Here is a 26,979-nt window from a genome sequence, read left to right on the forward strand (position 1 = left end):
TGATGGTGTCACCGCTGTCACACTCTGTGTGACTCGGGCAGCCGCCGCAGGATGTGACGCTGCCCCCCGGCGCGCCACATCGGTGTAGGAAGGACTGGACTGGTTGTGGGCAGAAAAACGCTTGCGCGCCTCTGGAAAGGAAATGTTTAGCTTGACTTTGAGTTGTAATATTTCTTTTTCTTTCTTCCATGACGGGCACGATCGCGAATAGGCGGCGTGGTCTCCGTCACAGTTGGCACAATGGGTTGTGGAAGTGCAGTTATCTGAGGCGTGTTCTTTAGAAGCACATTTTGCACAAGTAGCGCGCCCTCGGCAGCTCTGAGACCCATGCCCAAAACGCTGACACTTGAAGCATCGGCGCGGATTGGGTATGTACGGTCGTACACGGAGCTTATAATATCCCGTCTCGATTGAATCTGGAAGGTCACTTGTTCCAAACGTAATAATTACATGCTTTGTGGGAATTTCCTTGTCGTCACGCCTTAACTTAATTCTTTGAACCTTTACTACGTTTTGGTCTTGCCATCCATCCAACAGCTCGCTTTCGCTGAGTTCTAGAAGGTCGTCATCCGAGATGACACCACGTACAGTGTTCATTGACCTGTGAGGGCCCACTGAGACGGGGATGTCACCAAATGCAACAAGTTTAGACAATTTGTTATACTGGGGTTTATCACGCACTTCCAGAAGGAGGTCTCCGCTTCCCATCTTAGTTACCTTGTAACCTGGGCCGATTGCTTCTGTCAGGCATTTTGCTACGACAAATGGAGATATAGTACAGACTGTCTTCGTTTCGTGTTGGCTATGAATGACATGGTACTTGGGAAATATTTCTTTGGGTTTCATGAAAAAGTTGAAAGTGTCATCGGTGCGCCCCCTTTTCAGGGAGCGATCAGGAAGTGGGGGAAAAGGATTTGCCATATAAAATTGCTAAATTCGGCGGCGATGGTAGCCACCCACCACCGAGCCCAACAAGGGGACGCTACAAGGATGGAATGCTTGCAGACGCCAGCCATGCATCGCCGCTATAACCTAATATAAAATACCCAAGGTTGGATAGCTACACCAGGTTAACCCTTGCCGCCCAGAAATTCGGAAGTGAGAAGTGACTAGAAGACAGGACAGATGGAAAAGTGAGAGAGAAAGACAAAAGATTGAAGAGGGGGACAGGAAAAGGCGACTGCCGATTTCCTCCAGGTGGGTCAGTCTGGAGGTGCCGTCTATGTGAAGCAGAGGCCGAAGAGGTGTGGTGCCTCTGCCGGGGGGCCTTAAAGGTCCAAACACCCGGCATCGGCTCAACCTCCAGGATCCCCCTTTCCCCAGACACGGCTGACCCGCGCACGGCGACACGCGTAAGGGTCCAACCCTCTTGTGCTCGGGTCCGTGGTGTTGCAGCACACCAAACGCCTGCTCACGCAGACGCCCCTGCGGGCTCTGCATGGACCGGGAGCAGCAGTACAACATCACTCTTTTGAGTGCAATCCATATTTTAGCGCACGTGTGGACAAACACGCCGGCAGAAGTGGTGGCGAACTGTTTTAAACACAGTGGATTTGTGCGGCCCGAGACTTGTGAAAGCCCGCAGCCCGCAGTGCCAGAAGAAGAGGGGGACGATATCGCATTCGCTGGCCTGCTTCCGTCCGAAGTTCAGCTTGCGGATTACGTTGCGATTGATGACGGCGTTGTCGTCGCCGGCCAGTTAACAGACGATGACATCATCAGCGGAGCACTCGGTGCGGCGGATGAGGCGTCCGATGAAGACGACCCGTGCGGTGAGCTACGCCCTGTGCGTCGTACCATAGAGAAAGGAATTCAACAAGAGGGGACACTCCCATAGGGCCCAGCGGCCGAATTGACTGCAGCGTGCCAAGCGGTCGGTGTCGATCACTTACATCACTTCTGGTTTCGGTTTTGGGCGCGCGTATTTTGAACGCAAGCTAGCACGCCGGCTGCGACCCCCCCCCCCCCCCCCTTCCTTTTATTTTATTTTTTTTTTTGCTCTGCGTGCAGAATCGGTTTATTATTTAGTAAAAATGATTGCGAACGATCTCGTAAAGTCCCATCGAATCTGTGCCACGTGCAATTTCACAAAGTCGACGCAAGACCTTTTGTGCAATGAGGAAATATTTATTTTGCTCTATATAAAAGCTCGTTCCGCGCTTTTTGTGCGTTCATCCAACGTTGACACCAGCAGGTAAGGCAGTAGTTCCTGTACGAAGCTCCACCGGACGGCACCAGCTGAAAAAAAAAAAGTAAATTACAAGCATGTTACATTTGCAAGCACGTAACAGCATGTTACAAGCATGAGTCATTTTGGTATTTAGATATAGGAATACTGCGTGTAGAGGCGAAACGTGCGAAACCGGTGAATGGGCGGCATTACAAACAAAAGCAATTCGCTTTTACATACATGGCGTAGAAAATACCTGACTAATCCCAAACATTATGAAAACATCTGATTTCCAAGCGTTCCCCCCTTTCCGGGCATTATTTCCTGCACTTTGGCACCACAAATACACGGGCGACTTCGCGTTTTCAAAACTTGGCCTCAGGTTATGCGACGCTACGTGACATACACAGAGACGGACGCAACAGGCACTCAAGACAAATGCGTGGGTGCAAAGCCTGTTTTCAGTCCTTTAGAAGACGGAATTTTCGAATTACAAGTGTGATATGTTCCTCGGCGTTATCTTTCGCGCGTTCTGCCGGCGCCAGCAGCACACTCCCATGTTATCACTCTTGGCAATCGCCCATCGCGTTTTCAACAGGCGTGAGTACCGAAAGAAGGTATATGTTGTTGCGGGGCCACAAAAAACGTCACAAACTTGACCCTCTATAAGATTCATTACACGCCAAACTAACTTTATCACCACGGCCGAGCTGCTTATCGCTAACTGCGTCACAGCGCGCTGTGCGGCCAGCGTGCCTCAAAAGTACCCCAGAAAGTAACGAAATTACTCTTCAGTAATGTCTGGCGCCACAGAAAGCGGCACAAACTTCTCCTAGTAAGATGCACTACACTGCGCACTACGACCGAGTTGGTTCTCGCTAACTGCGTCACAGCACGCTGCGCGGCCAGTGTGCCTCAACAGAACCAAAATAAGTTACAATAATCCCCTAGGAAGCTTCGGAAACATGTCCCAGCACGATTCATTAACTCAAATTAACTGCGCCAGGACGGCCGAGCTGTTTTTCGCTAACTGCGTCTTAAGTTTCAGTCCCGTGCCGTAAGCCTGAATGCGTCGTAGACTGTGAAACCAAATTTCTCACCTTGCCGTAATCCAATAGTGCAGTGGTGTCTTGTCCCAGTGCAAAAGGAACGTAAGCATACGCCGGGAGCCCACGAAACCAGGCTACTTTACAAAAAAAAGGGGACAGATGGGTCGCCGCGGGCGAGCGCTCAAACGCGCGCGCGGCCGCACTCGCTGGCTTCGGGGGATTGTCTGACGGATGACGCATGTATCTGGCGCGTCATTGACCTGTGGCTAGGTAAGGCTAGGAAAATAAGTCGCAAAGCTTAAGTTCATTTATACGCAAAACGTTTTAGTTTTCGCGGCAAAGAATTTAAAGAATAAATCAACGCCTGTTAACTTAAGTTCACTTTCTTTTTTTTCGATGCTCGCGGCAGCTAACGTTCGGTGTCAAAAGTACAGCGTGACGTATGGTGACGTGTTTCCTGTTGCCAGTTTTTGCCGAGTGTCCCCTCTTGTTGAATTTCTTTCTCTATGGTCGTACTGCGAAAGAAGCCGCGGACGCTTTCGCTGTTCTAGAGGAGTTCTGCTACGATGTTCCAGGCAATACCCTCGCGCTGGAGGGATTGTCGCATGCCCGCAAGCTAGTGCTTTCCGCCCAGCTGGCCGCGAAAAAACAAACGAGCATCACTGACTTCTTCACAAAGTAAAGGTGCACAATAAAAGAATTGAAAATGTGCCGTTTTTTGTTATTCATTCGATAATTCGACATTCGGATAATTCGGACATTTTTTTCACTCCCTTGAGATCCGAATTAACGAGGTTTTACTGTAACATGGAGCAGCATAATTTCATCAGAGCAAAACACTGATTATTGTATTCTTCAGTCATAGTTTACACAGGAATGAATACATAATTTGTTAAAAATTCATTCAGTTTTAACAAGCAGTGTTTGAAACAGAGTTCAAAAGCTGCAGGAAAGAATGGCGAACACACACAATGAAGGATACAAGTTTTTATCATGACCCACCAAACAAGTCATCTAGAAAAACCTTGTTCCTCTTACTCTATGCGCTTCTCTAACAAAGCTGTGATATGTCATAACTGTATCACTGTATCGTTCCATAGCCCTCTTGTATCTCTGTTAATCCCTGGTAACTGGAAAGGCAGGCAAGCCTTGCTTGCGACAAAAAGAAAGAATACATATGCTAGCCTGGTAACGCCTGCATTTCTTACGAGATTTAGATAGGGCCGTTATTTGACACGCTTCAAGGTTTAAAGGACCACAAGTACATTTCCCGTTTCCTCCATGTAAGTTGAAAAGCGTGCACATTGAGATAAAGGCCTGCAGCACCGCAAGGCATTGCAGCAATGAATTAACAAAATGATGGCTAAATTCCTTTCCTAAAATGTTGACAAGTGTTGATTGAATTGAAGAACCAGTGCTTAAAGGTTTAGGCTTTTAAACGGCAATCAGGCATAAATTCCTGTACATATCTCGATAAAGTGAAATGTGATTACAAATGCTCCTGAAGGTACTAGTAATAACAAGGCATATCTTACTTTATGCCTATGACCACATAGAACAAGTGCCTGACTAGAATGCCACGCCATTGACTGAGCATAATGAAGATTTTGGACAATAGCTTGCCCCTTTTGGTGAGGCCAAATTACTTTTTCAAAGAACTAATTAGGATTTAACATTCACTGAGACTTACCATCGACATTTTCTCCTGGGTGGTAGCACCAACTGCAGCCATAATAACCATTGTATTGGATGACGTGCTGCATTGCAGCCCTTGCTGGAGAATCCACGCAACAACAGATGCAGTAGACCTGAAAATGTGATCATGTTGAGAATCTTGCTATTGGCCAAGAAATGCACTCACGTGAAATTCAAATCATCATGGCTGAGAAAGACCACTTGCCTTTGAGTTAATCAGCCTGTCCCCACAGGTCCAGGTGATGCCACTGACATTCAGCTTCTCAAGCTGTTTCACAAATGCTTGGAGCAACATAGTCATGTTGGGGTGCTCCTTCCCATACCATAGTGATGGCATCACAACATTCTTCTATCTGAGCAATGGAGGCAACTCATTGATGGTCACCTGTACAGGCCAAATACTGTACTTCGAGGACTTGAATATAGGACTTCCATCCGAGTTCAGAGTGAGTGTCAGGTCATGCTCGGTCATCCCCACTTCGTTAGTTAATCCTGGTTTAATGGCGCAAAATCGACTAAGGCCATGCTGCGCCAGTCACAAGACAATACAAAAACAATGTTAGGGCAGTCAAAGCTGTGTTACTTTATAGTTGATGTAAATAACCAGTTTCGTCGAAAAAGTTGAACAACTCCGTGAATGGCACTAGCGGGTCGTCTCCTAGTAGTAAGGAGGGGTGTAGAGGTATATGCAAGGTATCTAGATTTTGTAAAAGTTTCCGTCTCTGTGTTTCGGTATGTGGACATGTCATAATAATGTGCATTACAGTAAGTGGTTCATGGCACTTCTTGCAAGTTGGTGGGTTTTCTTTTCGAAGTAGAAAATTGTGTGTTAGATGTGTGTGCCCAATTCGAAGTCGACATAAGATTACCTCATAGAACCGCTCTTGGTGACTGCATGATTTCCATTCGCCAAGCAGGGGTTTAGTCACATGTAACTTGTTGTTTATGCACGAGTTCCATTCCTGTTGCCATCTTGACGCAAGGGCCTTACGAATCGCTTGGATACTGTCTTTGTATGGAAGTGTTGTGCGAGTTATGTTTTTGAGAGCTGCCATGGACGCACATCTGTCTGCTGCTTCATTCCCTGGTATCCCAACATGGCTTGGGACCCAGCAGAATCGTATGGTTCTTCCGTATTTGTTAAAAAAGACCATGTTTAAGATATCACCAAGTAGGGGTTCGCAGGCGGAATTTAAATTTAAAGCTCTCAGTGCACTTAACGAATCAGTATAAATTATAGCATTTTTCAGCTTCTCGGTGATAATTTTTTTTACTGCTATCCATATTGCATAAACTTCAGCGGTAAAGATTGAAGCAGAATGGTGCATTCGAATACTAGTTTCCCAATTTTTCGTTGCGATTCCCACGCCCACATGTTTTTGTGCTTTAGAGCCATCAGTGTAAAATTCTGTGTAATTTTTGTATTTTTCTTGGATAGCTCGGAACTCTTGTATTATGTTCTTGTGGGGTGTCCTTTTTCTTTAGATGTGTTAGTGTCCAATCACATAACTGTGTGAAATCGCACCACGGGGGCAATCTTTGTGGTCTTTCAGCAGCTTGCAGTACCTCTTGAGGAATATCATAAGTCTTGCAGTATTCCTCGTGCCGTAAAAGAAGTGGCCGAATCATGTTCGGCTTATTAGTGTAATGTAAGCGTGAGTTGCATTGTGTGACGATATTGTAACATAAGTGCTGCGGTGATGACTGAATTTTGAGTACATAAGAAAAAGTAAGTAACGCTCTGCGCTGCTGTAAGGAAAGCTCATTACAGTCAACGTATAAACTTGGGACAGGTGATGTCCTGTAAGCACCACTTGCTAGGCGTAGTCCAAGGTTATGTACTGGATCAAGTCGTCGAATGTAAGAATGTCTGGCTGAGCCATAAACTACGCAGCCGTAGTCTAGAAGGCTACGCACAACAGACCGGTAAATACGTAAAAGACATGTTCGGTCAGAACCCCAGTGCTTATGGGACAACACTTTAAGGATATTCAGCGCTTTATTTGTCTTAATCTTTAGTGTGTTTATGTGGGTCAGGAAATTCAGTTTGGTGTCAAAGGTTACTCCTAAAAATTTGTAATGTTGTTTGACCGGTAGTGTGGCGTCATTTAATTTCAGGACTGGGTCGCAGTATAGCCCACGTTTCTGAGAAAATAAAACAGTAACTGTTTTCTGGGTGGAGAAGCAGAAGCCGTTCTTGTTAGCCCATTTTGCAAGTTTATTTATTGTGATCTGAAGCTGCCTCTCACAAGTTGATAAATTTGAGGCACGGCATGCCACTTGCAGGTCGTCGACGTATATAGAGTGCATAACAGACGACGGTATAACCTTATTAACCGAGTTCATTTTTACAATGAAAAGTGTTGTGCTGAGAACACAGCCTTGTGGAACACCATTTTCCTGTGCAAATGTACGAGAAAGTACTGTGCCGAGACGAACCTGAAACGTTCTATTAGAAATGAAATCAGCTAGGCAGTTAAGCATTTTATCACGGATGCCGAGGTCAGCTAGGTCTCTTAAAATTCCATATCTCCACGTGGTATCATAGGCTTTTTCTAAATCAAAGAAAACTGCCAGACAATGTTGCTTGTGTAAAAATGCATATCGAATTTCATGCTCCAGTCGGACAAGATGGTCAGTGGTTGAACAACCCTTTTTATAACCGCATTGGTGAGGGTCTATTAAGTTTCTTGACTCTAAAATGAACGAGAGCCTTATATTAATAATGCTTTCATATGATTTTGCCAGACAGCTGGTCAGGGCAATGGGTCTGTAGCTACTTGCGGATGTTGGGGATTTACCAGCTTTGAGAAATGGGACTACTATTGCTTTTTTCCACTCTTCTGGCATTCTCCCAGATCCCCAGATTAAATTGAAAAATTCAAGGAGAGCCTCTACAGATGCTTGGGATAGATGTGCCAGCATGGAGTAGTGAATACGGTCGTGACCTACCGCTGTTTTTTTGCCAGCAGAAAGGACTATGTTTAATTCCTGCTGTGTAAGGGGGGCATTGTACAATTCATTTGTCGCGCCAGTAGTGGGCAGCTTCTGTTTTTCAGCAGACTGTTTGTACTTTAAAAATTCTTTTGAATAATTATCCGAGCTGGAAACATTGTGGAAGTGTTCACCAAGTATGTCAGCCTGTTCTTGTAGTGTTGTTTGTGTACCTGGACTTGTAAGGAGCGGTACTGTATACGACGAGTAATCTCCCCTAAACTTCCTCACCTTTTCCCACATTTGTTTAGAGGTGACAGAGCTGTTTATCGAAGATATGTATTTCCTCCATGATGATTTTTCCGCCTGCCTTCGTATAAATCGTGCTTTGGATTTGGCCTGTTTGAAATGTAGGAGGTTTGTATAGGTCGGGTATCTTCGCAAGATTCCCCAGGCCCGATTTTGTTGTTTTTTTGCTTCGGTGCACTCTGGTGTCCACCACGGGTTAAGTTTTTTGCGTACAAGGCTGGATGTTTGGGGAATGGCCTTTTCTGCCGCTGAAATTAAAACCGCAGTGAACCTTTCATTGATTTCGTTAACGCTTAGCTCACTCGAAAACACTTGTTCGAGCTTTGCATTTTCTGTAAAGAGTGTCCAGTCAGCAAGGTGTACCTTCCAGCGACGCGGTTTACAATTTATAATGGGTGGTGATGATGTGAGTTTGATGATAGCAGGGAAATGGTCACTGCCATACGAGGTACTCAGTACTTCCGATTTAAAATCGGTAAAAATAGACGGTGAGCAAAAGGCTAAATCGAGGCAGCTAAAATTGCGGGAGCTTGGTGAAAAATATGTTGGCGCACCTGTGTTCAAAAGACAAATGTTATTAGTTAAAACGAAATCTTCGATAAGTTGCCCTCTTTGATCATTTTTATCGCTGCCCCAAAGGGTACAGTGCGCATTAAAATCACCTACTAAAACAAAAGGCTCCGGCAACTGGTCTGTTAGATTTTCCAGGTCTCGAGTTGTGAAATGTGTATGTGGTGGAATGTACAGTGAACAAATGGTGACAGTTTTATAGGATAAAACGGTGACGGCTACAGCCTCGTACGGGGTATTTAATAAAACGTTTCGTGTAGGGATGCCGCTTTGCACAACAATAGCGACTCCCCCAGATAGACGGCTGGAGTGTTCGCGGTCCTTTCGTATGACAGTAAAACCTTTCAGGAAATGTGTATATTTAGGGCCTAGATTTGTTTCCTGTAAGCAGAATGCTACAGGTGACAGGTTGTTTATTAAGTCTTTAATGTCACCTAAATTGTTGATCAGGCCTCTACAATTCCAATGTATGATAAAAGCCATACTGATGGTATTGAAAATATTAACTGATGTATATGGATTCAAAAGTTGTAGGTGACATGTGTTAAAAGGGATGTGCTATTTGCGAGAGCGGTAACCACTCAGATTACCGGTCCCTTTCTCGGCGCAGTTACAAGAAGTTTTTCCTTCTTGGTGCGCTCCAGAGAGCGCGGATCTTTTGGCGTCAATGGCGCCGGGGTTTTCGCGTCGACCTCCATCGCCTTCTCCGAGGCGCTGGATGATCGGGAGCCAGGCGCCGAAACGCGCGTCTCGGGCCGTGAAATTCGGTTCAGCTTTGAGCCTTGCGACACTGTGGTCTGCAGGCCCGTCTTCGATGATGATGGCGCAGCACTGGCTGCAGCCATCAAGGGGGCGGATGGAGTTTCTACGGGCACACTGTGCGTGAACCCTGTAGACTCCTGAAACCGGTGTGGCGCTGCCCCCTGCCGCGCCGCACTGGCATAGCTAACTTGAGGTAAGTGCCCTAGCCTTTTCCTCGCTTCGTAAAATGAGATTTTTTCTTTTACTGTGATTGCGATGATCTCTTTTTCTTTTTTCCAGCAAGGGCAGCTCCGTGAGTAAGCTGGATGGTCTCCCTTGCAATTGACACAAAGTGCTGGAGCGTTGCAATTGTCCGAAGGATGGTCGTTGGCACTACACTTCGCGCATGTTTCTTTACCTCTGTATGATTGTGATGCATGACCGAACCTCTGGCACTTGAAGCACCGCCTCGGGTTTGGTATGTATGGTCGGACGTTGATTTTCAAGTATCCTGCGTCGAGTGAAGTGGGCACAGTACTGGTTCCAAATGTTAATATTACGTGTTTCGTGGGGATCTGTTGGTCGTTTCGCCGAAGTGTAATTCGCTGTACTTTAATAACATTTTGCTCTTGGAAACCTTCAAGCAGCTCTTCATCACTGAGATTCAGGAAATCTTCTTCTGATATTACTCCTCTGCTTGTATTTAGGGAGCGATGTGGGGAGATTGCTACATTAATGTCACCGATACTGGTGAGTTGGGCGAGCTTTTCAACTTGGTCTTTCTTTTTCAGTTCGAGGAGGAGGTCTCCGCTAGCCATCTTCGTGGCTTTGTAGTCAGGTCCAATCGTGTTTACGAGGCATTTCGATACAAGGAAGGGTGAGAGTTTTCTTACGCTTGTGTTGCCTTCACTATGAAGGACATGGTACTTAGGGAAGGTGTCTAGGTCGGTTCGGAGGGTAAATTGGAAAATTGCATCGGTGCGACCTCTTTTCAGAGGCCGATCTGAAAGTCGGGGGAACGCTTCTGCCATAACGTGGTTTCAAAGTTCGGCGGCGGTGGTAGCCACCCACCACCCAGCCCAACAAGGGGACGCTACAGGTTACGCGAAACCTGCAGACGCCAGCTATGCACCGCCACTATAACCTAATGTACATACCCAAGACTGGATACATTACACACGGTTAACCCTTGCCGCCCGGAAATTTGGAAGTGAGAAGAAGTGAGTAGGAGACAGGACAGATGGAAAAGTGAGAGAAAAAGACAAAAGATTGAAGAGGGGGACAGGAAAAGGCGACTGCCGATTTCCTCCAGGAGGGTCAGTCTGGAGGTGCCGTCTATGTGAAGCAGAGGGCGAAGAGGTGTGTTGCCTCCGCCGGGGGGCCTTAAAGGTCCAATCACCCGGCATTGGCTCAACCCCCAGGATCCCCTTTTCCCCAGACACGGCTAAGCCGCTCACGGCTACACGCGGGAGGGTCCAACCCTCGTGTGCTCGGGTCCGTGGTGTCGCAACACACCAAACGCCTGCTGACGCAGACGCCCCTGCGGGGCATCCCCACTTCAGTGCGTGTAGCATGGTAGTGCTGGCTGTCAGTAATGTTGTGCATAGTGTTGCCAGGAGCATGTTCCAAGGTGTTCATGACTGCATTGCTGGTTGTCTTGCTTGACAATAGTGACAACAGCTGTTTCTCTAGAGGAAGACTCACGAAGAAGCTGCCGCCGCGCACAAGGTCTCTACCCACGTATGCTTTCTGGCACACAGAGCACTGCACTTTCAGTTCTTTGCATTCTTCTAGAGTTCTTGTCCCGACCAGCAGTGCCATGCAGTCTGTGCAGTAAAAGTGGAACACGATGTCGTTCATGTCTAGGCCACAAAATTTCTTAAAGAGGTATTTGCTTTCGGGGAATGCTTTTTTTTCCAAGAGCTTGTTAAGCAATCTTTGAATACTTTCAATCGCTGTCCACGACAGCCCGTGCTTAATAGCTACGTCCAACAACAACATGAACGCGTCACCGCGCGTCAGCGTTCCTCCTTCGATAAACAGTTCGCCTAGGTCCTCGGCATCGAAAAAGTGACTCATTCCGGCAGTTGTGTTCCCTGAATGATTTTCTTGCGGATCACCTTGCTCGTCAGATGGTTGCGGCGATGTCGTGGGAGTCGCTGTTTCATCTGGCACAATTGGCGAAGCCTGGCTTTGTTCATCACAGCTTGCCTCTGGAGATGAAGACGCGTCTGAACATATGTAATTGTGTTCAGGAGACGAAGACTCAGATGAACATGGGTCGTCACATGGCGAGTCTTGTGGAGCCGACGATATTGCAGCTGTCGCTGGGAGACGTTCGCACGAAGTCACTAGGCGCCATTTCGTTGACTTTGGCACGCAGCCACTTGACCCAGGTTCGAGGTAGAGTTTCCGCCTTTTGAGTGGAACCATCGTATACCAAAGTTCGCGCAACTACGTCTACGACCACGTTACAACCACGTATAGAATAAAGAACCACCTTTAACCACGCATTCAGCGATCAGCCTCTGGCTATGGCTTCGACAGCCCAATGGCTGCGTAATGGATATCTGGGAGGATATTCATCGTCATAGTAGAGCAATACTAATCGCGCTCGCAAGACTGATGATGATGATGATATTTGGTGTTTTTTGGCGCAAGGGCCAAGTGTGGCCAAAGAGCGCCAAGACAATATATGGTATGTTTGCCATGATCATGGGTTCCGATGGTAGGATGCTATGTGGCTGTAAAGGGGCCTAAGAGCAAATCGCGGTATATAAGCGTAAAACATATATCGAATAGAATTATGGCAGTGACGTGTGGAGTGATCTGTGGGTCGTGAATGTATGAGAAGTGGTCATGGTGCTAAAATTAAGGATATAAAAGCAGCACAACGCCTACCGAAGGCCTTTGTGAACAAAGACCACGAGGCACGTGCTTTCTTTAATAAAATATCGCAGCAGTGGCCTCTGCAGAGAGGCCGTGCTACACGTCACCTGGGTAGATAACACGGAAGTTAGGTATGTCTTTTAAAAACGTAATAATAATAATAATAATATGTGGTTTTTTATTGGCGCAAGGGCCAGATATGGCCAAAGAGCGCCATGACAAATGATGATAGTTTTCCAATGTACCATAGAGTGGTCTATGAATGATAAATAGTTGATGTAACATGGCTGTAAAAAGGCCTAAAAGCAAGTCGCTGTAAATTGCGTAAAATATATTGGCATTAAAATTATGACAATGACTAATGATTAGTGCTATGACTATAAAAATTCTGTTACAAATAATGATGTATTAAAACGTATACATTTGCACTAGTGCCTCAAGTGGTTCCTTGAAATCAAGGGCTGAGAGGCACCTGCTGTACAAACATTTGCACTGCAGCTGCAGCCTGCAAGACGAGGTTGCGCTACAGATACCCTGGCCAGATGATTTGTAAAATGTTTACATCTGCTAAAAACTTTAAGACTGTATTAAAATCAAAAAGCGGCTCAAGGCTAAGAAAGAATGCTGGGTGAAGAGGGATGTGCTCACGATATGCGGGATAAAAGTACTTTTTACGCTGGCCTTCTATTTCAGGGCACTCGACAAGAACATGGAGGACTGTAAGAATGTAGCCACACCTATCACATTTTGGAGGATCACTTCCAGAAAGGAGGTACGAGTGTGTGCCAAAAGTATGACCTATTCTTAACCTGCAAAGAAGCACTTCCTTGTGTCTTGCCATTTTCTCGGACATCCATTTCCCTATTCTTGGTTTGATCATATGTAGCTTGTTTGACACTTCGTTGTCCCACTGCCTTTGCCAACATCTCCGCAACTGATGGCGCAAGAAAGGCTTTAGGTCTGTGGGAGAGATAGGTATGTTTGTGTCTGTATACTTAAAAACAACTGACGTGGCACTTTCGTCTGCAGCTACATTGCCTTTTATGCCTCTATGGCCAGGTACCCAGCATACTATGACCGTTTGGTTGCCCATGTAGGCTGAGCATAAGCAGCTGTAGAGTTCGTTAAAAACTGAATTCTTGTATTTTCGTAGACTCATTAGAGCTCTAACGACGCTCAATGAGTCTGTGAACACAACTGCTTTGGTAACATTCATTCGCTTTATGTGTTTAACTGCTGAGAGGATTGCGTATGCTTCAGCTGTAAAAATACTTGTATGTGGATTTAGTGTACCAGATGTCGAAAAAGACGGTCCCAGAGCTGCGTACGCAACACCAGCAGGAGATTTGGAAGCGTCTGTGTAAAATTCTGCACATGAGTAATTCGCCTGAAGCTCGAGAAAGTGTGAGCGTATATGAGTCTCAGGTGCGTGCTTGGAGATCTCTATGAAGGAGACATCGCACTCAATAGTCTGCCACTCCCAAGGTGGTGGAAGCCAACTGGGAGCAGTTAAGACATTCTCCTGCAGTAGGATGCCTGTTTCTTCAGCCGACGCTTCTAGACGCATGGACAAAGGAGTCCTCACAGACGGCCGGTTTTGATACAGCCTGGCAGCCGATATGTCGCTTATAGTGGAATGGCATGGGTGTTCTACATCTGCCTTTACCTTCAGGGAGTAAGATAGAGCTAAGTATGCTCTTTGGAGATGCAGGGACCATTCATCCGACTCAACATACAGGCTTTCTACAGGGCTAGTCCTGAAGGCGCCTGTAGCAAGCCGAATACCCAGATGGTGAACGGGGTCTAACATCTTTAAAGCGCTAGGTGTTGCAGAGTTATAAACTATGGCTCCGTAGTCAAGGCGTGACCGTACAAGGCTTTTGTATAAGCTAAGGAGGCATCTCCTGTCGCTTCCCCATGATGTGCGTGACAAGAGCTTCAGCAGATTCATAGCCTTCAGGCACTTTGTTTTCAGGTACTTAAGGTGCGGGACAAAAGTTAACTTAGAGTCTAAGATGAGGCCTAGAAATTTATATTCATGACTCACAGATAGCCGTTCTCCATTAAGGTCAACAGAGGGGTCTGGTTGCAGACCTCTTTTGTTCGAGAAGAGGACGCACGTGCTTTTTTGTGGGTTTAGTCTAAATCCATTCTCGTCCGCCCACTTGGAAATCTTGTTGAGGCCAAGCTGCACCTGTCGCTCGCAGATAGCAAGATTACAAGATTTGTAACCGATTTGCACATCATCCACGTACACCGAATAAAACATTGTGCGTGGTATCACACTGTGGAGAGAATTCATTTTTACAACAAATAGGGTGCAACTCAGCACACCTCCTTGTGGTACACCAGTTTCTTGGGTGAATAGACGAGATAAGACGTTACCAACGCGAACACGGAATGTGCGGTTCGAGAGATAACTTTGAATCACGTTCAGCAAATTCCCTCGGATGCCCATTCCTGCCAGATCACGAAGGATTCCAAAACGCCATGTGGTGTCATAGGCTTTCTCCATGTCTAAGAACACCGACAAGAAAAACTGTTTATGCACAAAGGCATCCCGGATATTTGTCTCGATGCGGACAAGGTGGTCTGTTGTGGATCTACCTTCCCTGAAGCCACACTGTAAGGGATCTAGTATTTTGTTACTTTCAAGAAAATGGATCAGGCGCCGGTTAGTCATTTTCTCAAAGAGTTTGCACAGGCAACTTGTTAGGGCTATAGGCCTATAACTGCTGGCCGAAGAGGGGTCCTTGCCCTCTTTGAGAATGGGAATTATTATTGCCTCTTTCCAGGCAGCCGGGATGTACCCACCACAGAATATGGAGTTAAATATCGACAAAAGTGTTTTGTGTGCTTCAGGGTGTAAGTGTTTGATCATGTCATAAGCTATTCTGTCTCTTCCTGGCGCTGTCTTATTAGAGCAACTCAGTGAGGCCTGAAATTCCGCCATGGTGAATGGACGGTTGTAAGGTTCATTCTGTGTTATTTTCTGATCCAGGGGCAATCGCTCTGCTTGCCGCTGGTACCGCAGAAATGTATCTGTGTAATGGGCCGAACTAGAAATGTACTCAAAGTGGGCACCTAGAAAATCAGCCTGGTCTTCAAGAGTGTTTCCCTGGTTGTTTACTAATGGCAGATGATGAGTTTGCCGGCCGTTTAATTTGTTAACTCGGTTCCAGGCTTTCTTTCCGTCTGTGTAAGAATTTATGCCTGATATGTATTTTTGCCAGCTTTCCCTTTTAGCACGGCGGCGCGTTCTTCGACCCTCACTCTTTACTTTTTTAAAGTTTATGAGATTTTCTGTTGTTGGAGAGTCACGAAGGCGTCCCCAAGCCTTATTTTGCTTTCTTCGTGCTTCCCTACAGTCATTGTTCCACCAAGGAACACGTCGTTTCGAATGCTTTCCTTGTGTTTCTGGGATGCATATGGAAGCTATATTCACAATAAATGCTGTGAAATATGCTACTGCGTCGTCTATGTTAAGATTACGGATGTCATCCCATGTTAGGTGGGTGAGCTCTCTGTATTGCTTCCAGTCGGCAGAATCAATCTTCCACTGGGGAACATGAGGAGAGTTTTCTTCACTTTTTGTCAATGTTAATATGATCGGGAAGTGGTCACTCCCATAAGGGTTTTTGATAACATTCCACTGCAGATATGGCATGAGTGTACTTGATGCGATGCTTAAATCTATAGATGAGTATGTTTTGTGTGCAACGCTGTAGAATGTGGGCTCTTTTTTATTTAACAAGGACGCATCAGATGAGAAAAGAAAGTTTTCAATTAAGCGCCCTCGCACGTCACAACGAGAATCGCCCCACAGGCTGCTATGGGCATTTAGATCTCCAACAACGATATATGGTTGGGGAAGTTCAGCGATAAAGCTTAGAAACTCTGATCTAGAGAGTTCGTAATTCGGAGGGATGTATAGGGAAGTTATAGTGACCAACTTCTGAAAGAGCACCGCTCGGACTGCGACTGCCTCAAGAGGAGTTCGGAGAAGAAACTGCTGACAAGCAACATCTTTGCTCACTATGATTGCGACGCCGCCCGAAGAGGCGAGTGCGTCATCTCGATCTTTTCGGAAAATGGCGTATTTCCTGAGGAAGTTACCTTGTGTTGGTTTGAGGTGTGTCTCCTGAACACACAGCACCTTTGGATTGTATTTGTGTAGAAGTTCTTTAACGTCATCGAGGTTGTGCATAAGACCTCTCACGTTCCAGTGTAATATTTGTGTATCCATATTGTTTGTTTTCTTGTGCTGTGTGTCAAGAGGAGTCCAATTGGCTTACGGAGCCTTTCCAGGCCCCGTAATCCGTGTTTTGTCTTTCTTGGAGCGGTCGCGAGATTCGCGCCGCTCAGGAGGCGCTGGGTGCGCCGGCTGACTTGTAGTTGTGTCCATCGACTCCTGAGAGCCGCTGGACTTCCGCTCATTCGAGCGGGGTGTTTTCAGGGTAGGCCTTGCCTCAGAAAGCAGGGCCTTGGAGGCCACCAACCCAGAGGTCGATGGGCCCTCCTTAAGAGATGGCGCAGCAGCACTGGCTGCTGTCGCCTGGGGGGCTGGTGGCACAGCCGCGGCCACACTCTTTGTGGGCCGGGCTGATGCCGGAGTCTGCTGCGGCGTTGCCCCCTTACGCGCCGCATCAGCATACCCTGCGATATGTAGGAAGGAAATGCGCTTTCGCGCTTCCTGAAAGGAAATGTTTTCTTTGAACTTTAACGTAATTATTTCTTTTTCCCTCTTCCAGGAAGGACATGAGCGGGAGTATGCAGGGTGATCACCGTCGCAGTTTGCGCAGTGTAGTGTCTCAGTACAATTGTCAGCAGGATGATCGTGCGACGCACACTTTGCACATGTGGTACGGCCCCGGCAGCTTTGAGAGCCGTGACCAAATCGCTGGCACTTAAAGCAGCGGCGAGGGTTTGGAATGTAGGGCCTAAGTTTGATTTTCAGATAGCCTGTTTCAATATATTCTGGTAAGGTACTTGTGCAAAACGTCAAAATTAGGTGTTTAGTGGGGATCTCTTTGTCATCCCGCCTGATCTTAATTCTTTGGACATTTGTCACATGCTGTTCCTTCCAGCCCTCAAGGAGCTCGGTTTCACTCAAGTCAAGGAAATCTTGTTCTGATATAACTCCGCGTGAACTGTTCAGAGATCGGTGGGGGTTCATCGAGACAGGGGTATTACCAATTTCAGCAAGTCCGGACAGTTTCTCGAACTGATTCTTGTCATTAAGTTCTATCAATAGATCACCGCTGGCCATTTTTGTGACCTTATAGCCGGGACCTAGTTTCTCAGTAAGGCATTTCGCAACGACAAATGGTGATAGTGTTCTTGCAGTTTTATCACTGTTTTGACAACTTAGCACGTGGTACTTCGGGTATATTTCTTTGGTCTGGACAAAAAGCTTCAGAGAGTCATCGGTGCGCCCTCTCTTGGAAAGAGGGCGATCGGGGAGTCGGGGGAATGACGAAAAAGCCATAAAGGGAACAATAATTTCGGTAGCTATGCCAGCCACCCACCACCGAGCCCAACATGGGGACGCTACGAAACCCGAAGGCAACGAAGACGCCAGCTGTACAAAGCCACTATAACCTAATATAATAGACCCAAGGCTGGATAAACTACACCAGGTTAACCCTTGCTGCCTGGAAAATTGGAAGTAAAACGAAGTGAAGAGGAGACAGGAGAGATGGAAAGTGAGAGAGAAAGACGAAGGTTGGAGGGAGAGAGAGACAGGAAAAGGCAACTACCGATTTCCCCCGGGTGGGTCAGTCCGGGGGTGCCGTCTACGTGAAGCCGAGGCCAAAGAGGTGTGTTGCCTCCGCCGGGGGGCCATAAAAGTCCAAACACCCGGCTTCGGCTCAACCTCCAGGATCCCCTTTTCCCCGGACACGGCTAAGCCGCGCACGGTTAGACGCGGGAGGGTCCAACCCCCATGTGCTCGGGTCCGTGGTGTCGCAACACACCAAACGCCTGCTGACGCAGACGCCCCTGCGGGGCTTTTAAAAACGTGAGAAGTGATTCATATTTAAAAAGAGGTTCATTGCCCAAAAACATAGACGGATGTAATGGGAGATATTGCCGTGATGGTAATGGAAAATGTTTTTTCCTCCGAGGCTCCAGTTCAGGGCACTGTAAGAGGACATGAAGTACACTGAGTGGCTCGCCACATTCATCACAGACAGGCGGATCGCCACCGGACAATAAGTAAGCATGTGTACTGTATGTATGTCCTATCCTGAGTCTGCAAAGTGTAACCTGTGTGCGGCGTGTCTTCGATTCTGGTGGCCAATGAGCGAGATGAGGCTTGATAGTGTGTAATTTGTTGCCCGTTTCTCTGTCCCACAGACGTTGCCAGTAGGTCCTGACCTTTTTCTTGTTAGTTAGTTATGTAAGGTTTTGTGGCGCAAAAGCAACTAAGGCTATGATGCGCCATGCACAGGTTGAAAATATGTAACTTGATAAAAGTGCTTCAAGCAACAAAGATCATTTACATTAAAATTTGTTTAAGAACCCTGTTTCATCTAAAAAATTAAAAACATCGTCTAGAGATACAAGTGCATTTTCAGCTAGGATCAGGGATGGATGAAGTGGTGTTAGTGTTTTGTAAAGTTCATAAAAATATTCTGTCTTTTTTCCTCCAACGCCGGACATGTTATTAAAATGTGATTCACAGTTAGGGATTCTTGGCAAACGGATTCTCACAAACCGTTTGTTGTTCATTTTTCAATAAAAAGTTATGTGTGAGATGTGTGTGTCCGATGCGAATGCGACATAGAATGACTTCCATGAAACGTTCCTGGTGATAAGATGTCTTCCACTCCTGTAGTATGGGTTTTACTATTTGTAGTTTGTTATTTACTTGGCAGCCCCACTCGTGTTGCCACTTTGAGGTGATCGCAGCACGGACCAACCGGACACAGTCCTTGAATGGAAGATTTATTTGTCTAATTTTGTTACAGGCTGTGAGTGCAGCACATTTGTCCGCCTTTTCATTTCCCGGGATTCCCACGTGACTTGGAACCCAACAGAGACGAATTATTTTGCCACGCTTTTCACATTTGCCGAGCATTCTCAGGATGTAGCCGAGGAAAGGTTCGCACTCTGATTTTCTATGGAGAGAATTAAGTGAACTAAGGGAATCTGTGTAGACAACTGCTTTTTTATAATCTTCTGTTACTATTTTTTCCAAGGCCATAAGCAGGGCATATACTTCGGCTGTAAAAACCGAAGCAGACTGTGGCAACCTAAGACAATTTTCCCAGTGTTCCGATACAACTGCGCTTCCAACATGTTCATTTGTCTTGGAACCGTCAGTGTAAAACTCGGTGTAGTCATTGTATTTATTTTGTAGTTCTAAGAAATCTTGCATTATGTGTTCAAGCGGTGTTTCTTTTTTCTTGTGGCATGTTAGGGTAAAATCGCAAAAATGTGCGAAACCATGCCATGGGGGGAGTCTGTTCGGTCTTTCGGCGACCTTGAGAGCCTCGCTCGGAACATTGTAGCTTTGGCACATATCTTCGAATCGAAGGATAAGTGGTCTCACGCTATGTGGTTTGTTGGCATAGTGTGTTCTGTGTGTGGTGTAAGTAACAAGAGTGTGGCATATATGATTAGGTAAAGCTGTGATTCTGAGCACGTATGAAATTGTAAGCAAAGCTCTTCGGTGCTCCAAACAGGGTTCGTTACTGTCGGCATATAGGCTTTCTACTGGTGAGGTTCTGTACGCACCAGTTGCTAAGCGTAGTCCGTCGTTGTGCGTGGGATCAAGACGTTTCATGTAAGACTGCCTTGCTGACCCGTAAACTATGCAACCGTAGTCAAGAATGCTGCGCACGACAGAGCGGTAAATGATGATGTGTGGTGTTTTATGGCGCAAGGGCCAGTTATGGCCAAAGAGCGCCATGTCAGTGTTTGTGAGTGTGCAGTGGAGCGATGAATTCTGAGAAGTAGATGAAGTGTGGCTGTAAAGGGGCCTAAAATAATCGCTGTAAAGTGCGTAAAATATAAAGGTACTAAAATCATGGAAATGACTAATGAGGTGTACTATGAAGGGAAGAATGCGTTGAGAAAGAATGACACGACATTTAAAATATTTAAGATGCAGTAATTGGTAAGAAGCACTACTGCCTATACAGAGCCCTTGAATCACAAGGGCCTGGAGGCATGTGCTATAAAAACTACCATCACAGCGGCATCCTCTGGAGAGAGGATGCGCTACGAACTCATTGGACTAATAACATGAAGGACCACATCGTTCAAGAAATCGACGACTGCTTTGTCGTTAAAAAGCGGTTCTTCACCAAGAAACATGATGGGATGAAGAGGCAGATGATATCGGTACGCTTGAGGAAAATGTTTCTTTCTCTCTGTTTCAGCTTCCCGACACTCCACGAGGACGTGGAGGACAGTCAGCCTCTCACCACATCTACCACAGGTTGGTGGTTCATCACCAGTAAGCAAAAAATTGTGGGTGCCATATGTATGTCCTATTCTTAGGCGACAGAACAGGACATCAGCTCGTCGTGTTTTCGTTATGGGGGGCCAGAAGCCTAACTGTGGTTTTATCAAGTGAAGCTTATTATTTCTTTCCGCGTCCCATAAGCGTCGCCAGTGGCTTCGCAGTTTCTTTCGCAGGAAAGGCTTCAAATCTGTTGCGGGAACAGCAGCTGTAGGGAGATGTAACGCCTGAGATGTAACTGATGTGGCCATTTGGTCTGCTCGAACATTACCCTCAATGCCTCTGTGGCCCGGCACCCAGCATATAATCACATGCTGGTTAGAGATATATGCTTTACACAGGACGGAATAGAGCTCATTAAGTACAGGGTTTTTGTGTTTACAGAGTGACTTCAATGCTTTCACGACACTTTGGGAGTCTGTAAATATGATAGTTTTTTGAAGTTTTGATCTCATTATATACTTTACAGCCGATAATAGTGCATAGGCCTCAGCCGTAAAGATACTTGTCTCCGGGTGCAGTACACCGGATTCCGAAAAGGATGGACCGATGGCTGCATAAGATACCCCGGCATGTGACTTGGAAGCGTCTGTGTAAAACTCTGTACACGAGTATTTAGATTGGAGTTCTCGGAAATGCATTTTAATGTGTGCCTCTGGCGCGTGTTTCGTAACTTCTATAAATGATATGTCACAATCTATGAGCTGCCACTGCCACGGAGGTAACAGTTCCGCTGGCGCCATAGGACGATGATCAAGCAGCGGAACACCCATTTCCTCACTAAGATTCCTCACACGCAAAGAGAACGGCTTTCTCGCTGCAGGTCGATTGTGGAAGAGTGTGGCAGCAGTCACATCGTTTATTGTTGAATAAGACGGATGTTCAATATTTGCTTGTACTTTCAGAAAATATGTAAAACTGCTGTATGACCGCTGCAGATGAAGCGACCACTTATTCGACTCTACGTAGAGGCTCTGGATTGGACTTGTCCTGAAAGCACCAGTCGCGAGACGGATGCCCAAGTGGTGAACGGGGTCTAGGATTTTTAATGCACTTGGCGTTGCGGAATTATAAATTATAGACCCGTAATCAAGGCGTGAAAGGACAAGACTGTTATACAAGTTAAGCAAACACTTTCGATCACTACCCCAAGTCGTACGCGACAGAAGCTTTAAAAGGTTCATTGTCTTCAGGCATTTGGCCTTAAGATACTTAATATGAGGAATAAATGTAAGCTTGGAATCCAAAATAATGCCTAGAAACTTATGCTCGCTGCTGACAGAGAGTGCATCTCCTTTGATTTGTATACTGGGGACAGGCATTATGCCTCTCTTGTTTGTAAAGAGTACGCAAGTGCTCTTCTGAGCGTTTACTTTAAAACCGTTCTCATCTGCCCATTTGGACAATTTGTTTATTACAAGCTGCACTTGTCGTTCGCAGATGGCAATATTGCATGACTGGAAGGCAAATTGCACATCGTCGACATAAACGGAGTAAAACATTGACCGTGGAATGACTGTGTGCAGGGAATTCATTTTTACAATAAATAGTGTGCAACTAAGCACGCCTCCCTGTGGCACACCGGTCTCTTGGGTGAATGACTTAGACAAAGCGTTGCCCACTCTTACGCGGAATGTGCGGTTAGACAGGTAACTTTCGATTGTGTTTAGCATGTTGCCACGGACACCCATCGCAGAGAGATCTCGGAGAATGCCGTAGCGCCATGTCGTGTCGTAAGCTTTTTCTAGGTCGAGGAACACTGAAAGACAGAACTGCTTATGTATAAAAGCGTCTCTAATATAAGACTCAATGCGAACAAGGTGGTCTGTTGTGGACATACCTTCCCTGAAACCACATTGGAAGGGGTCTAGTAATTTGTTATTTTCAAGGAAACAGATTAAGCGCCTGTTGATCATTTTTTCAAATAGTTTGCACAGACAGCTTGTTAGCGCTATTGGCCTGTAGCTGCTGGCTAGGGACGGGTCTTTGCCTTGTTTAAGCACGGGAATGACTATAGCTTCCTTCCACGAGGACGGGATATATCCATGCGCCCACATGACATTGAAAAGATACAGGAGTGTTTTCAGCGCTTCAGGATTCAGGTGCTTAATCATTTCATATATGACACGATCACCGCCTGGCGCAGAGTTATTGCAGCAAGCGAGGGATGCTTTCAGTTCAGTTAAAGTAAATGGATAGTTGTAGACCTCACTCGATGAGCCTTTACGTTTTAGGGGCTGTCGCTCTTCGCGTTCTTTGACTCTCAAAATGCTTGTGTGTAGTGGGACGCACTGGAGATATATTCAAAGTGTTCGCCCAGACAACCAGCCTGATCTTCCAGGCTCTCTCCTTGAGTACTTACTAAGGGGAGTGGGTGTACCTCCCGGCCTTTTAATTTATTTACTCGATTCCACACTTTCGTCTCATCCGTGTAAGAATTTATACTAGAGATGTACTTCTCCCAACTCTTCCTTTTAGCACGTCGACGTGTTCTTCTCGCCTGGGACTTTATTTGTTTGAAATTAATCAAGTTTTCGGCGGTTGGAGAGTCGCGAAGTCGTCCCCAAGCTTTGTTTTGATTTTTCCGTGCTTCCTTGCATTCTTCGTTCCACCACGGGATACGACGTTTATTTGCCAGTCCGTTAGTTTGACGGATGCATGTTGTGGCAGTCTCAATTATAAAGCCCGTTATATATGCTACAGCATCATCTATATTTAAAAAGGCAATATCATCCCTGCTTAAATAAGTTTGTTCGTGGAAACGTTCCCAGTTAGCCGAGTCAACCTTCCATCGGGGAATGTGTGGGGAACATAGATCTTGTTTTGTCAGTTTTAACATGATTGGGAAGTGGTCGCTCCCAAAAGGGTTCTTCAGAACGGACCACTCCAGGTACGGAATCAGTGTACTCGACACGATACTTAAATCTATGGAGGAGTGTGTGTTGTGCGCCATGCTGTAGTAAGTTGGCTCTTTCTTATTAAGTAAACATGCTCCTGAAGAAAAGAGAAAGTTTTCAATTAGGCGTCCTCTCGCATCGCAACGAGAGTCTCCCCACAATGTGTTATGTGCATTTAAATCTCCGACAACTATATATGGTGCCGGAAGTTCATCTATGTAGTTCTGAAATTCAGTTTTATTAAGATGATAATTAGGAGGGATGTATATAGAGCTAACAGTGACTAGCCTGTCAAACAATACCCCTCGGACAGCAACTGCCTCTAGGGGCGTACGAAGTTTCAGTTCTCGACAGGCAACACCTCTGTCAACTACGATAGCAACACCGCCGGATGACACGGAGGTGTCATCGCGGTCTTTGCGAAAGATGGCGTATTGCCGGAGAAAGTTGCATTGTGTAGGTTTAAGGTGTGTCTCCTGAACACACAGCACCTTCGGATTAAACTTGTGTAGGATTTCTTTGACGTCATCGAGGTTGTGTAGGAGTCCTCTGACGTTCCACTGTATAATTTGTGTGTTCATGTTGAAAGTGTTTTTTGTGCTGTGTGTAAAGGAGACTAACTTAAGCTACAGAGCCCTTGTCGGGCCCTGTGATGCGGGCTTTTTCTTTTTTGGAGCGATCGCGAGATTCTCGCGGCTCCTTAGGCGCTGACGGCGCCGTCTGGCCAGTTGTTGTGTCCATCGCCTCTTGCGAGGCGCTGGACACGCGCTCTTGCGAGCGGTAGGTTTGACGGGAAGGCCTCGCCTCGAGGGACGAGGCCCTGGAGGCCACCAGCCCAGAGGTCGATGGCCCTTCTTGTGAGTTGGCGGAGCAGCGCTAGCTGCAGCCGCCGAGGGGGCGGATGGCGTCACTGCGGGCTCGCTGCTTGCGGGCCGGGCAGGCGCCGGAAGCCGTTGTGTCGCTGCCCCCTGACGCGCCACATCGGCAAAGGTGTTTTTGGGCAGGTATGATACCCGCCTACGTGCCTCCTTGAATGTGATATTTTCTTTTACTTTAATAGTCACAATTTCTTTCTCTTTCTTCCATGACGGGCACGACCGTGAGTATGCGGCGTGCTCACCATCACAGTTGATACAATGTGGAGTGTTATTGCAAGTTTCGGAGGAATGTTCATTGGCACTGCACTTAGCACAAGTTTGCCGGCCTCGGCAATTCTGTGAACTGTGCCCGAATCGCTGGCACTTGAAGCACCTAAGAGGATTTGGCACGTATGGCCTAACACGAAGTCTGAGGTAGCCGGCCTCGATGGACTCGGGCAGGACACTTGAACCAAAAGTAAGTACTAGGTGCTTGGTCTTGATTTCTTTGCCGTCGCGCCTCATCTTAATTCTTTTAACGTTTATCACATTTTGCTCACTGAAGCCCTCCAAGAGTTCAGCCTCGGTTAGCTCCACTAAATCATCATCTGAGATAACGCCACGGGTGGTGTTCATAGTACGATGTGGGGTTACTGTCACTTGGGTGTCCCCAAATGATACTAGATTGGGCAGTTTCTCATATTGTTTCACAGCACGGAGCTCCAAGAGGAGATCCCCGCTTGCCATCCTGGATGCTTTAAAGCCTGGTCCAAAATATTAGTCAAAGACTTTGAGACAAGAAATGGTGACATTGTTCGTACCGATTTGTTTGAGGTTTCAGAGTGAATGACATGAAATCTGGGGAAATTCGGTGTTTGGCGTCCAAAAAACTGGAACACATCTTCGGTGCGCCCTCTTTTCAGACGGCGATCAGGGAGTGGTGGAAAAGGACTAGCCATAAGAATATCTGGGTTTTCGGCAGCAACGCCAGCCACCCACCATGGAGCCCAACAAGGGGACGCTGCAGGGCCTGTAAACACAAGGCCTGCAGACGCCAGCTGTACGTCACCACTATAACCAAATATGGAATATCCAAGGTTGGCTACCCACACAAGGTTAACCCTTGCCGCCCAGAAGATCAGAAGTAAAAGGAAGTGAGTAGGAGACAGGAAAGATTGAAAGTCAGAGAGAAAGACGAAGATTGAGGAGGAGGACAGGAAAGGGCGACTGCCGATTTCCCCCGGGTGGGTCAGTCCGGGGGTGCCGTCTATGTGAAGCAGAGGCCGAAGAGGTGTGTTGCCTCCGCCGGGGGGCCTTAAAGGTCCGAACACCCAGCATCGGCTCAACCCCCAGGATCCCCCTTTCCCCAGACACGGCTAAGCCGCGCACGGATATACGCGGGAGGGTCCAACCCTCGTGTGCTCGGGTACGTGGTGGCGCAACTCACCAAACGCCTGCTTACGCAGACGCCCCTGCGGGGAATGTGTGGTGAGCATATATCTTGTTTTGTTAAGTTTATTATAATTGGGAAGTGGTCGCTCCCAAAGGGGTTCTTGAGAACGGACCACTCCAGGTACGGAATTATTGTACTCGACACGATACTTAAATCTATAGAGGAGTATGTATTATGCGCCACGCTGTAGTACGTTGGCTCTTTCTTATTAAGCAAACATGCTCCTGAGGAAAAAAGAAAGTTTTCAATTAGGCGACCTCTCGCATCGCAACGCGAGTCTCCCCACAAAGTGTTATGTGCATTTAAATCTCCGACAACAATGTATGGAGCCGGAAGTTCATCTATATAGTTTTGAAATTCAGTTTTATTAAGTTGATAACTGGGAGGGATGTATATAGAACTGATAGTGATTAGCTTGTCAAAAAGCACCCCTTGGACAGCAACTGCCTCTAGGGGCGTACGAAGTTTTATTTCCCTACAGGCAACACCTCTGTCGACTATGATAGCTACACCACCGGATGACACAACAGTGTCCTCGCGGTCTTTGCGAAAATAGCATATTGTCTGAGGAAATTTGTATCTGTACGTTTGAGGTGTGTTTCTTGAACACACAGCACCCTGGGACTAAATTTGCGGAGGAGTTCTTTAACGTCGTCAAGATTTTGAAGAAGACCTCTAACGTTCCAATGAACTATTTGAGTGCCCATATTAAAAAGAGTTTTGTGCTGTGTGTTTACGAAAAGAGAGTTAGCTTACAGAACCCTTTAGGGGCCCTGTAATGCGGGGTTTCTCTTTTTTGGAGCGGTCGAGAGATTCTCGCCGCTCCTTAGGCGCTGGCTGCGCCGTCTGGCTAGAAGATGTGTCCATCGGCTCTTGCGGCGCGCTGGACACCCGCTCTTGAGAGCGGTTTGTTCGCGTTGAAGGCCTCGTCTCAAGAGACGAGAC

General features: G+C 46.6%; 1 pseudogene; it reads right to left on the reverse strand.

The window, feature by feature from the left end:
• Window positions 1-4,895: 4,895 nt before the first annotated feature.
• Window positions 4,896-11,563, reverse strand: LOC119452700 (uncharacterized; annotated as a pseudogene).
• Window positions 11,564-26,979: the final 15,416 nt, after the last annotated feature.

This window comes from Dermacentor silvarum, chromosome 5 (assembly GCF_013339745.2).
Source record: "Dermacentor silvarum isolate Dsil-2018 chromosome 5, BIME_Dsil_1.4, whole genome shotgun sequence".
NCBI lineage: Eukaryota > Metazoa > Arthropoda > Arachnida > Ixodida > Ixodidae > Dermacentor > Dermacentor silvarum.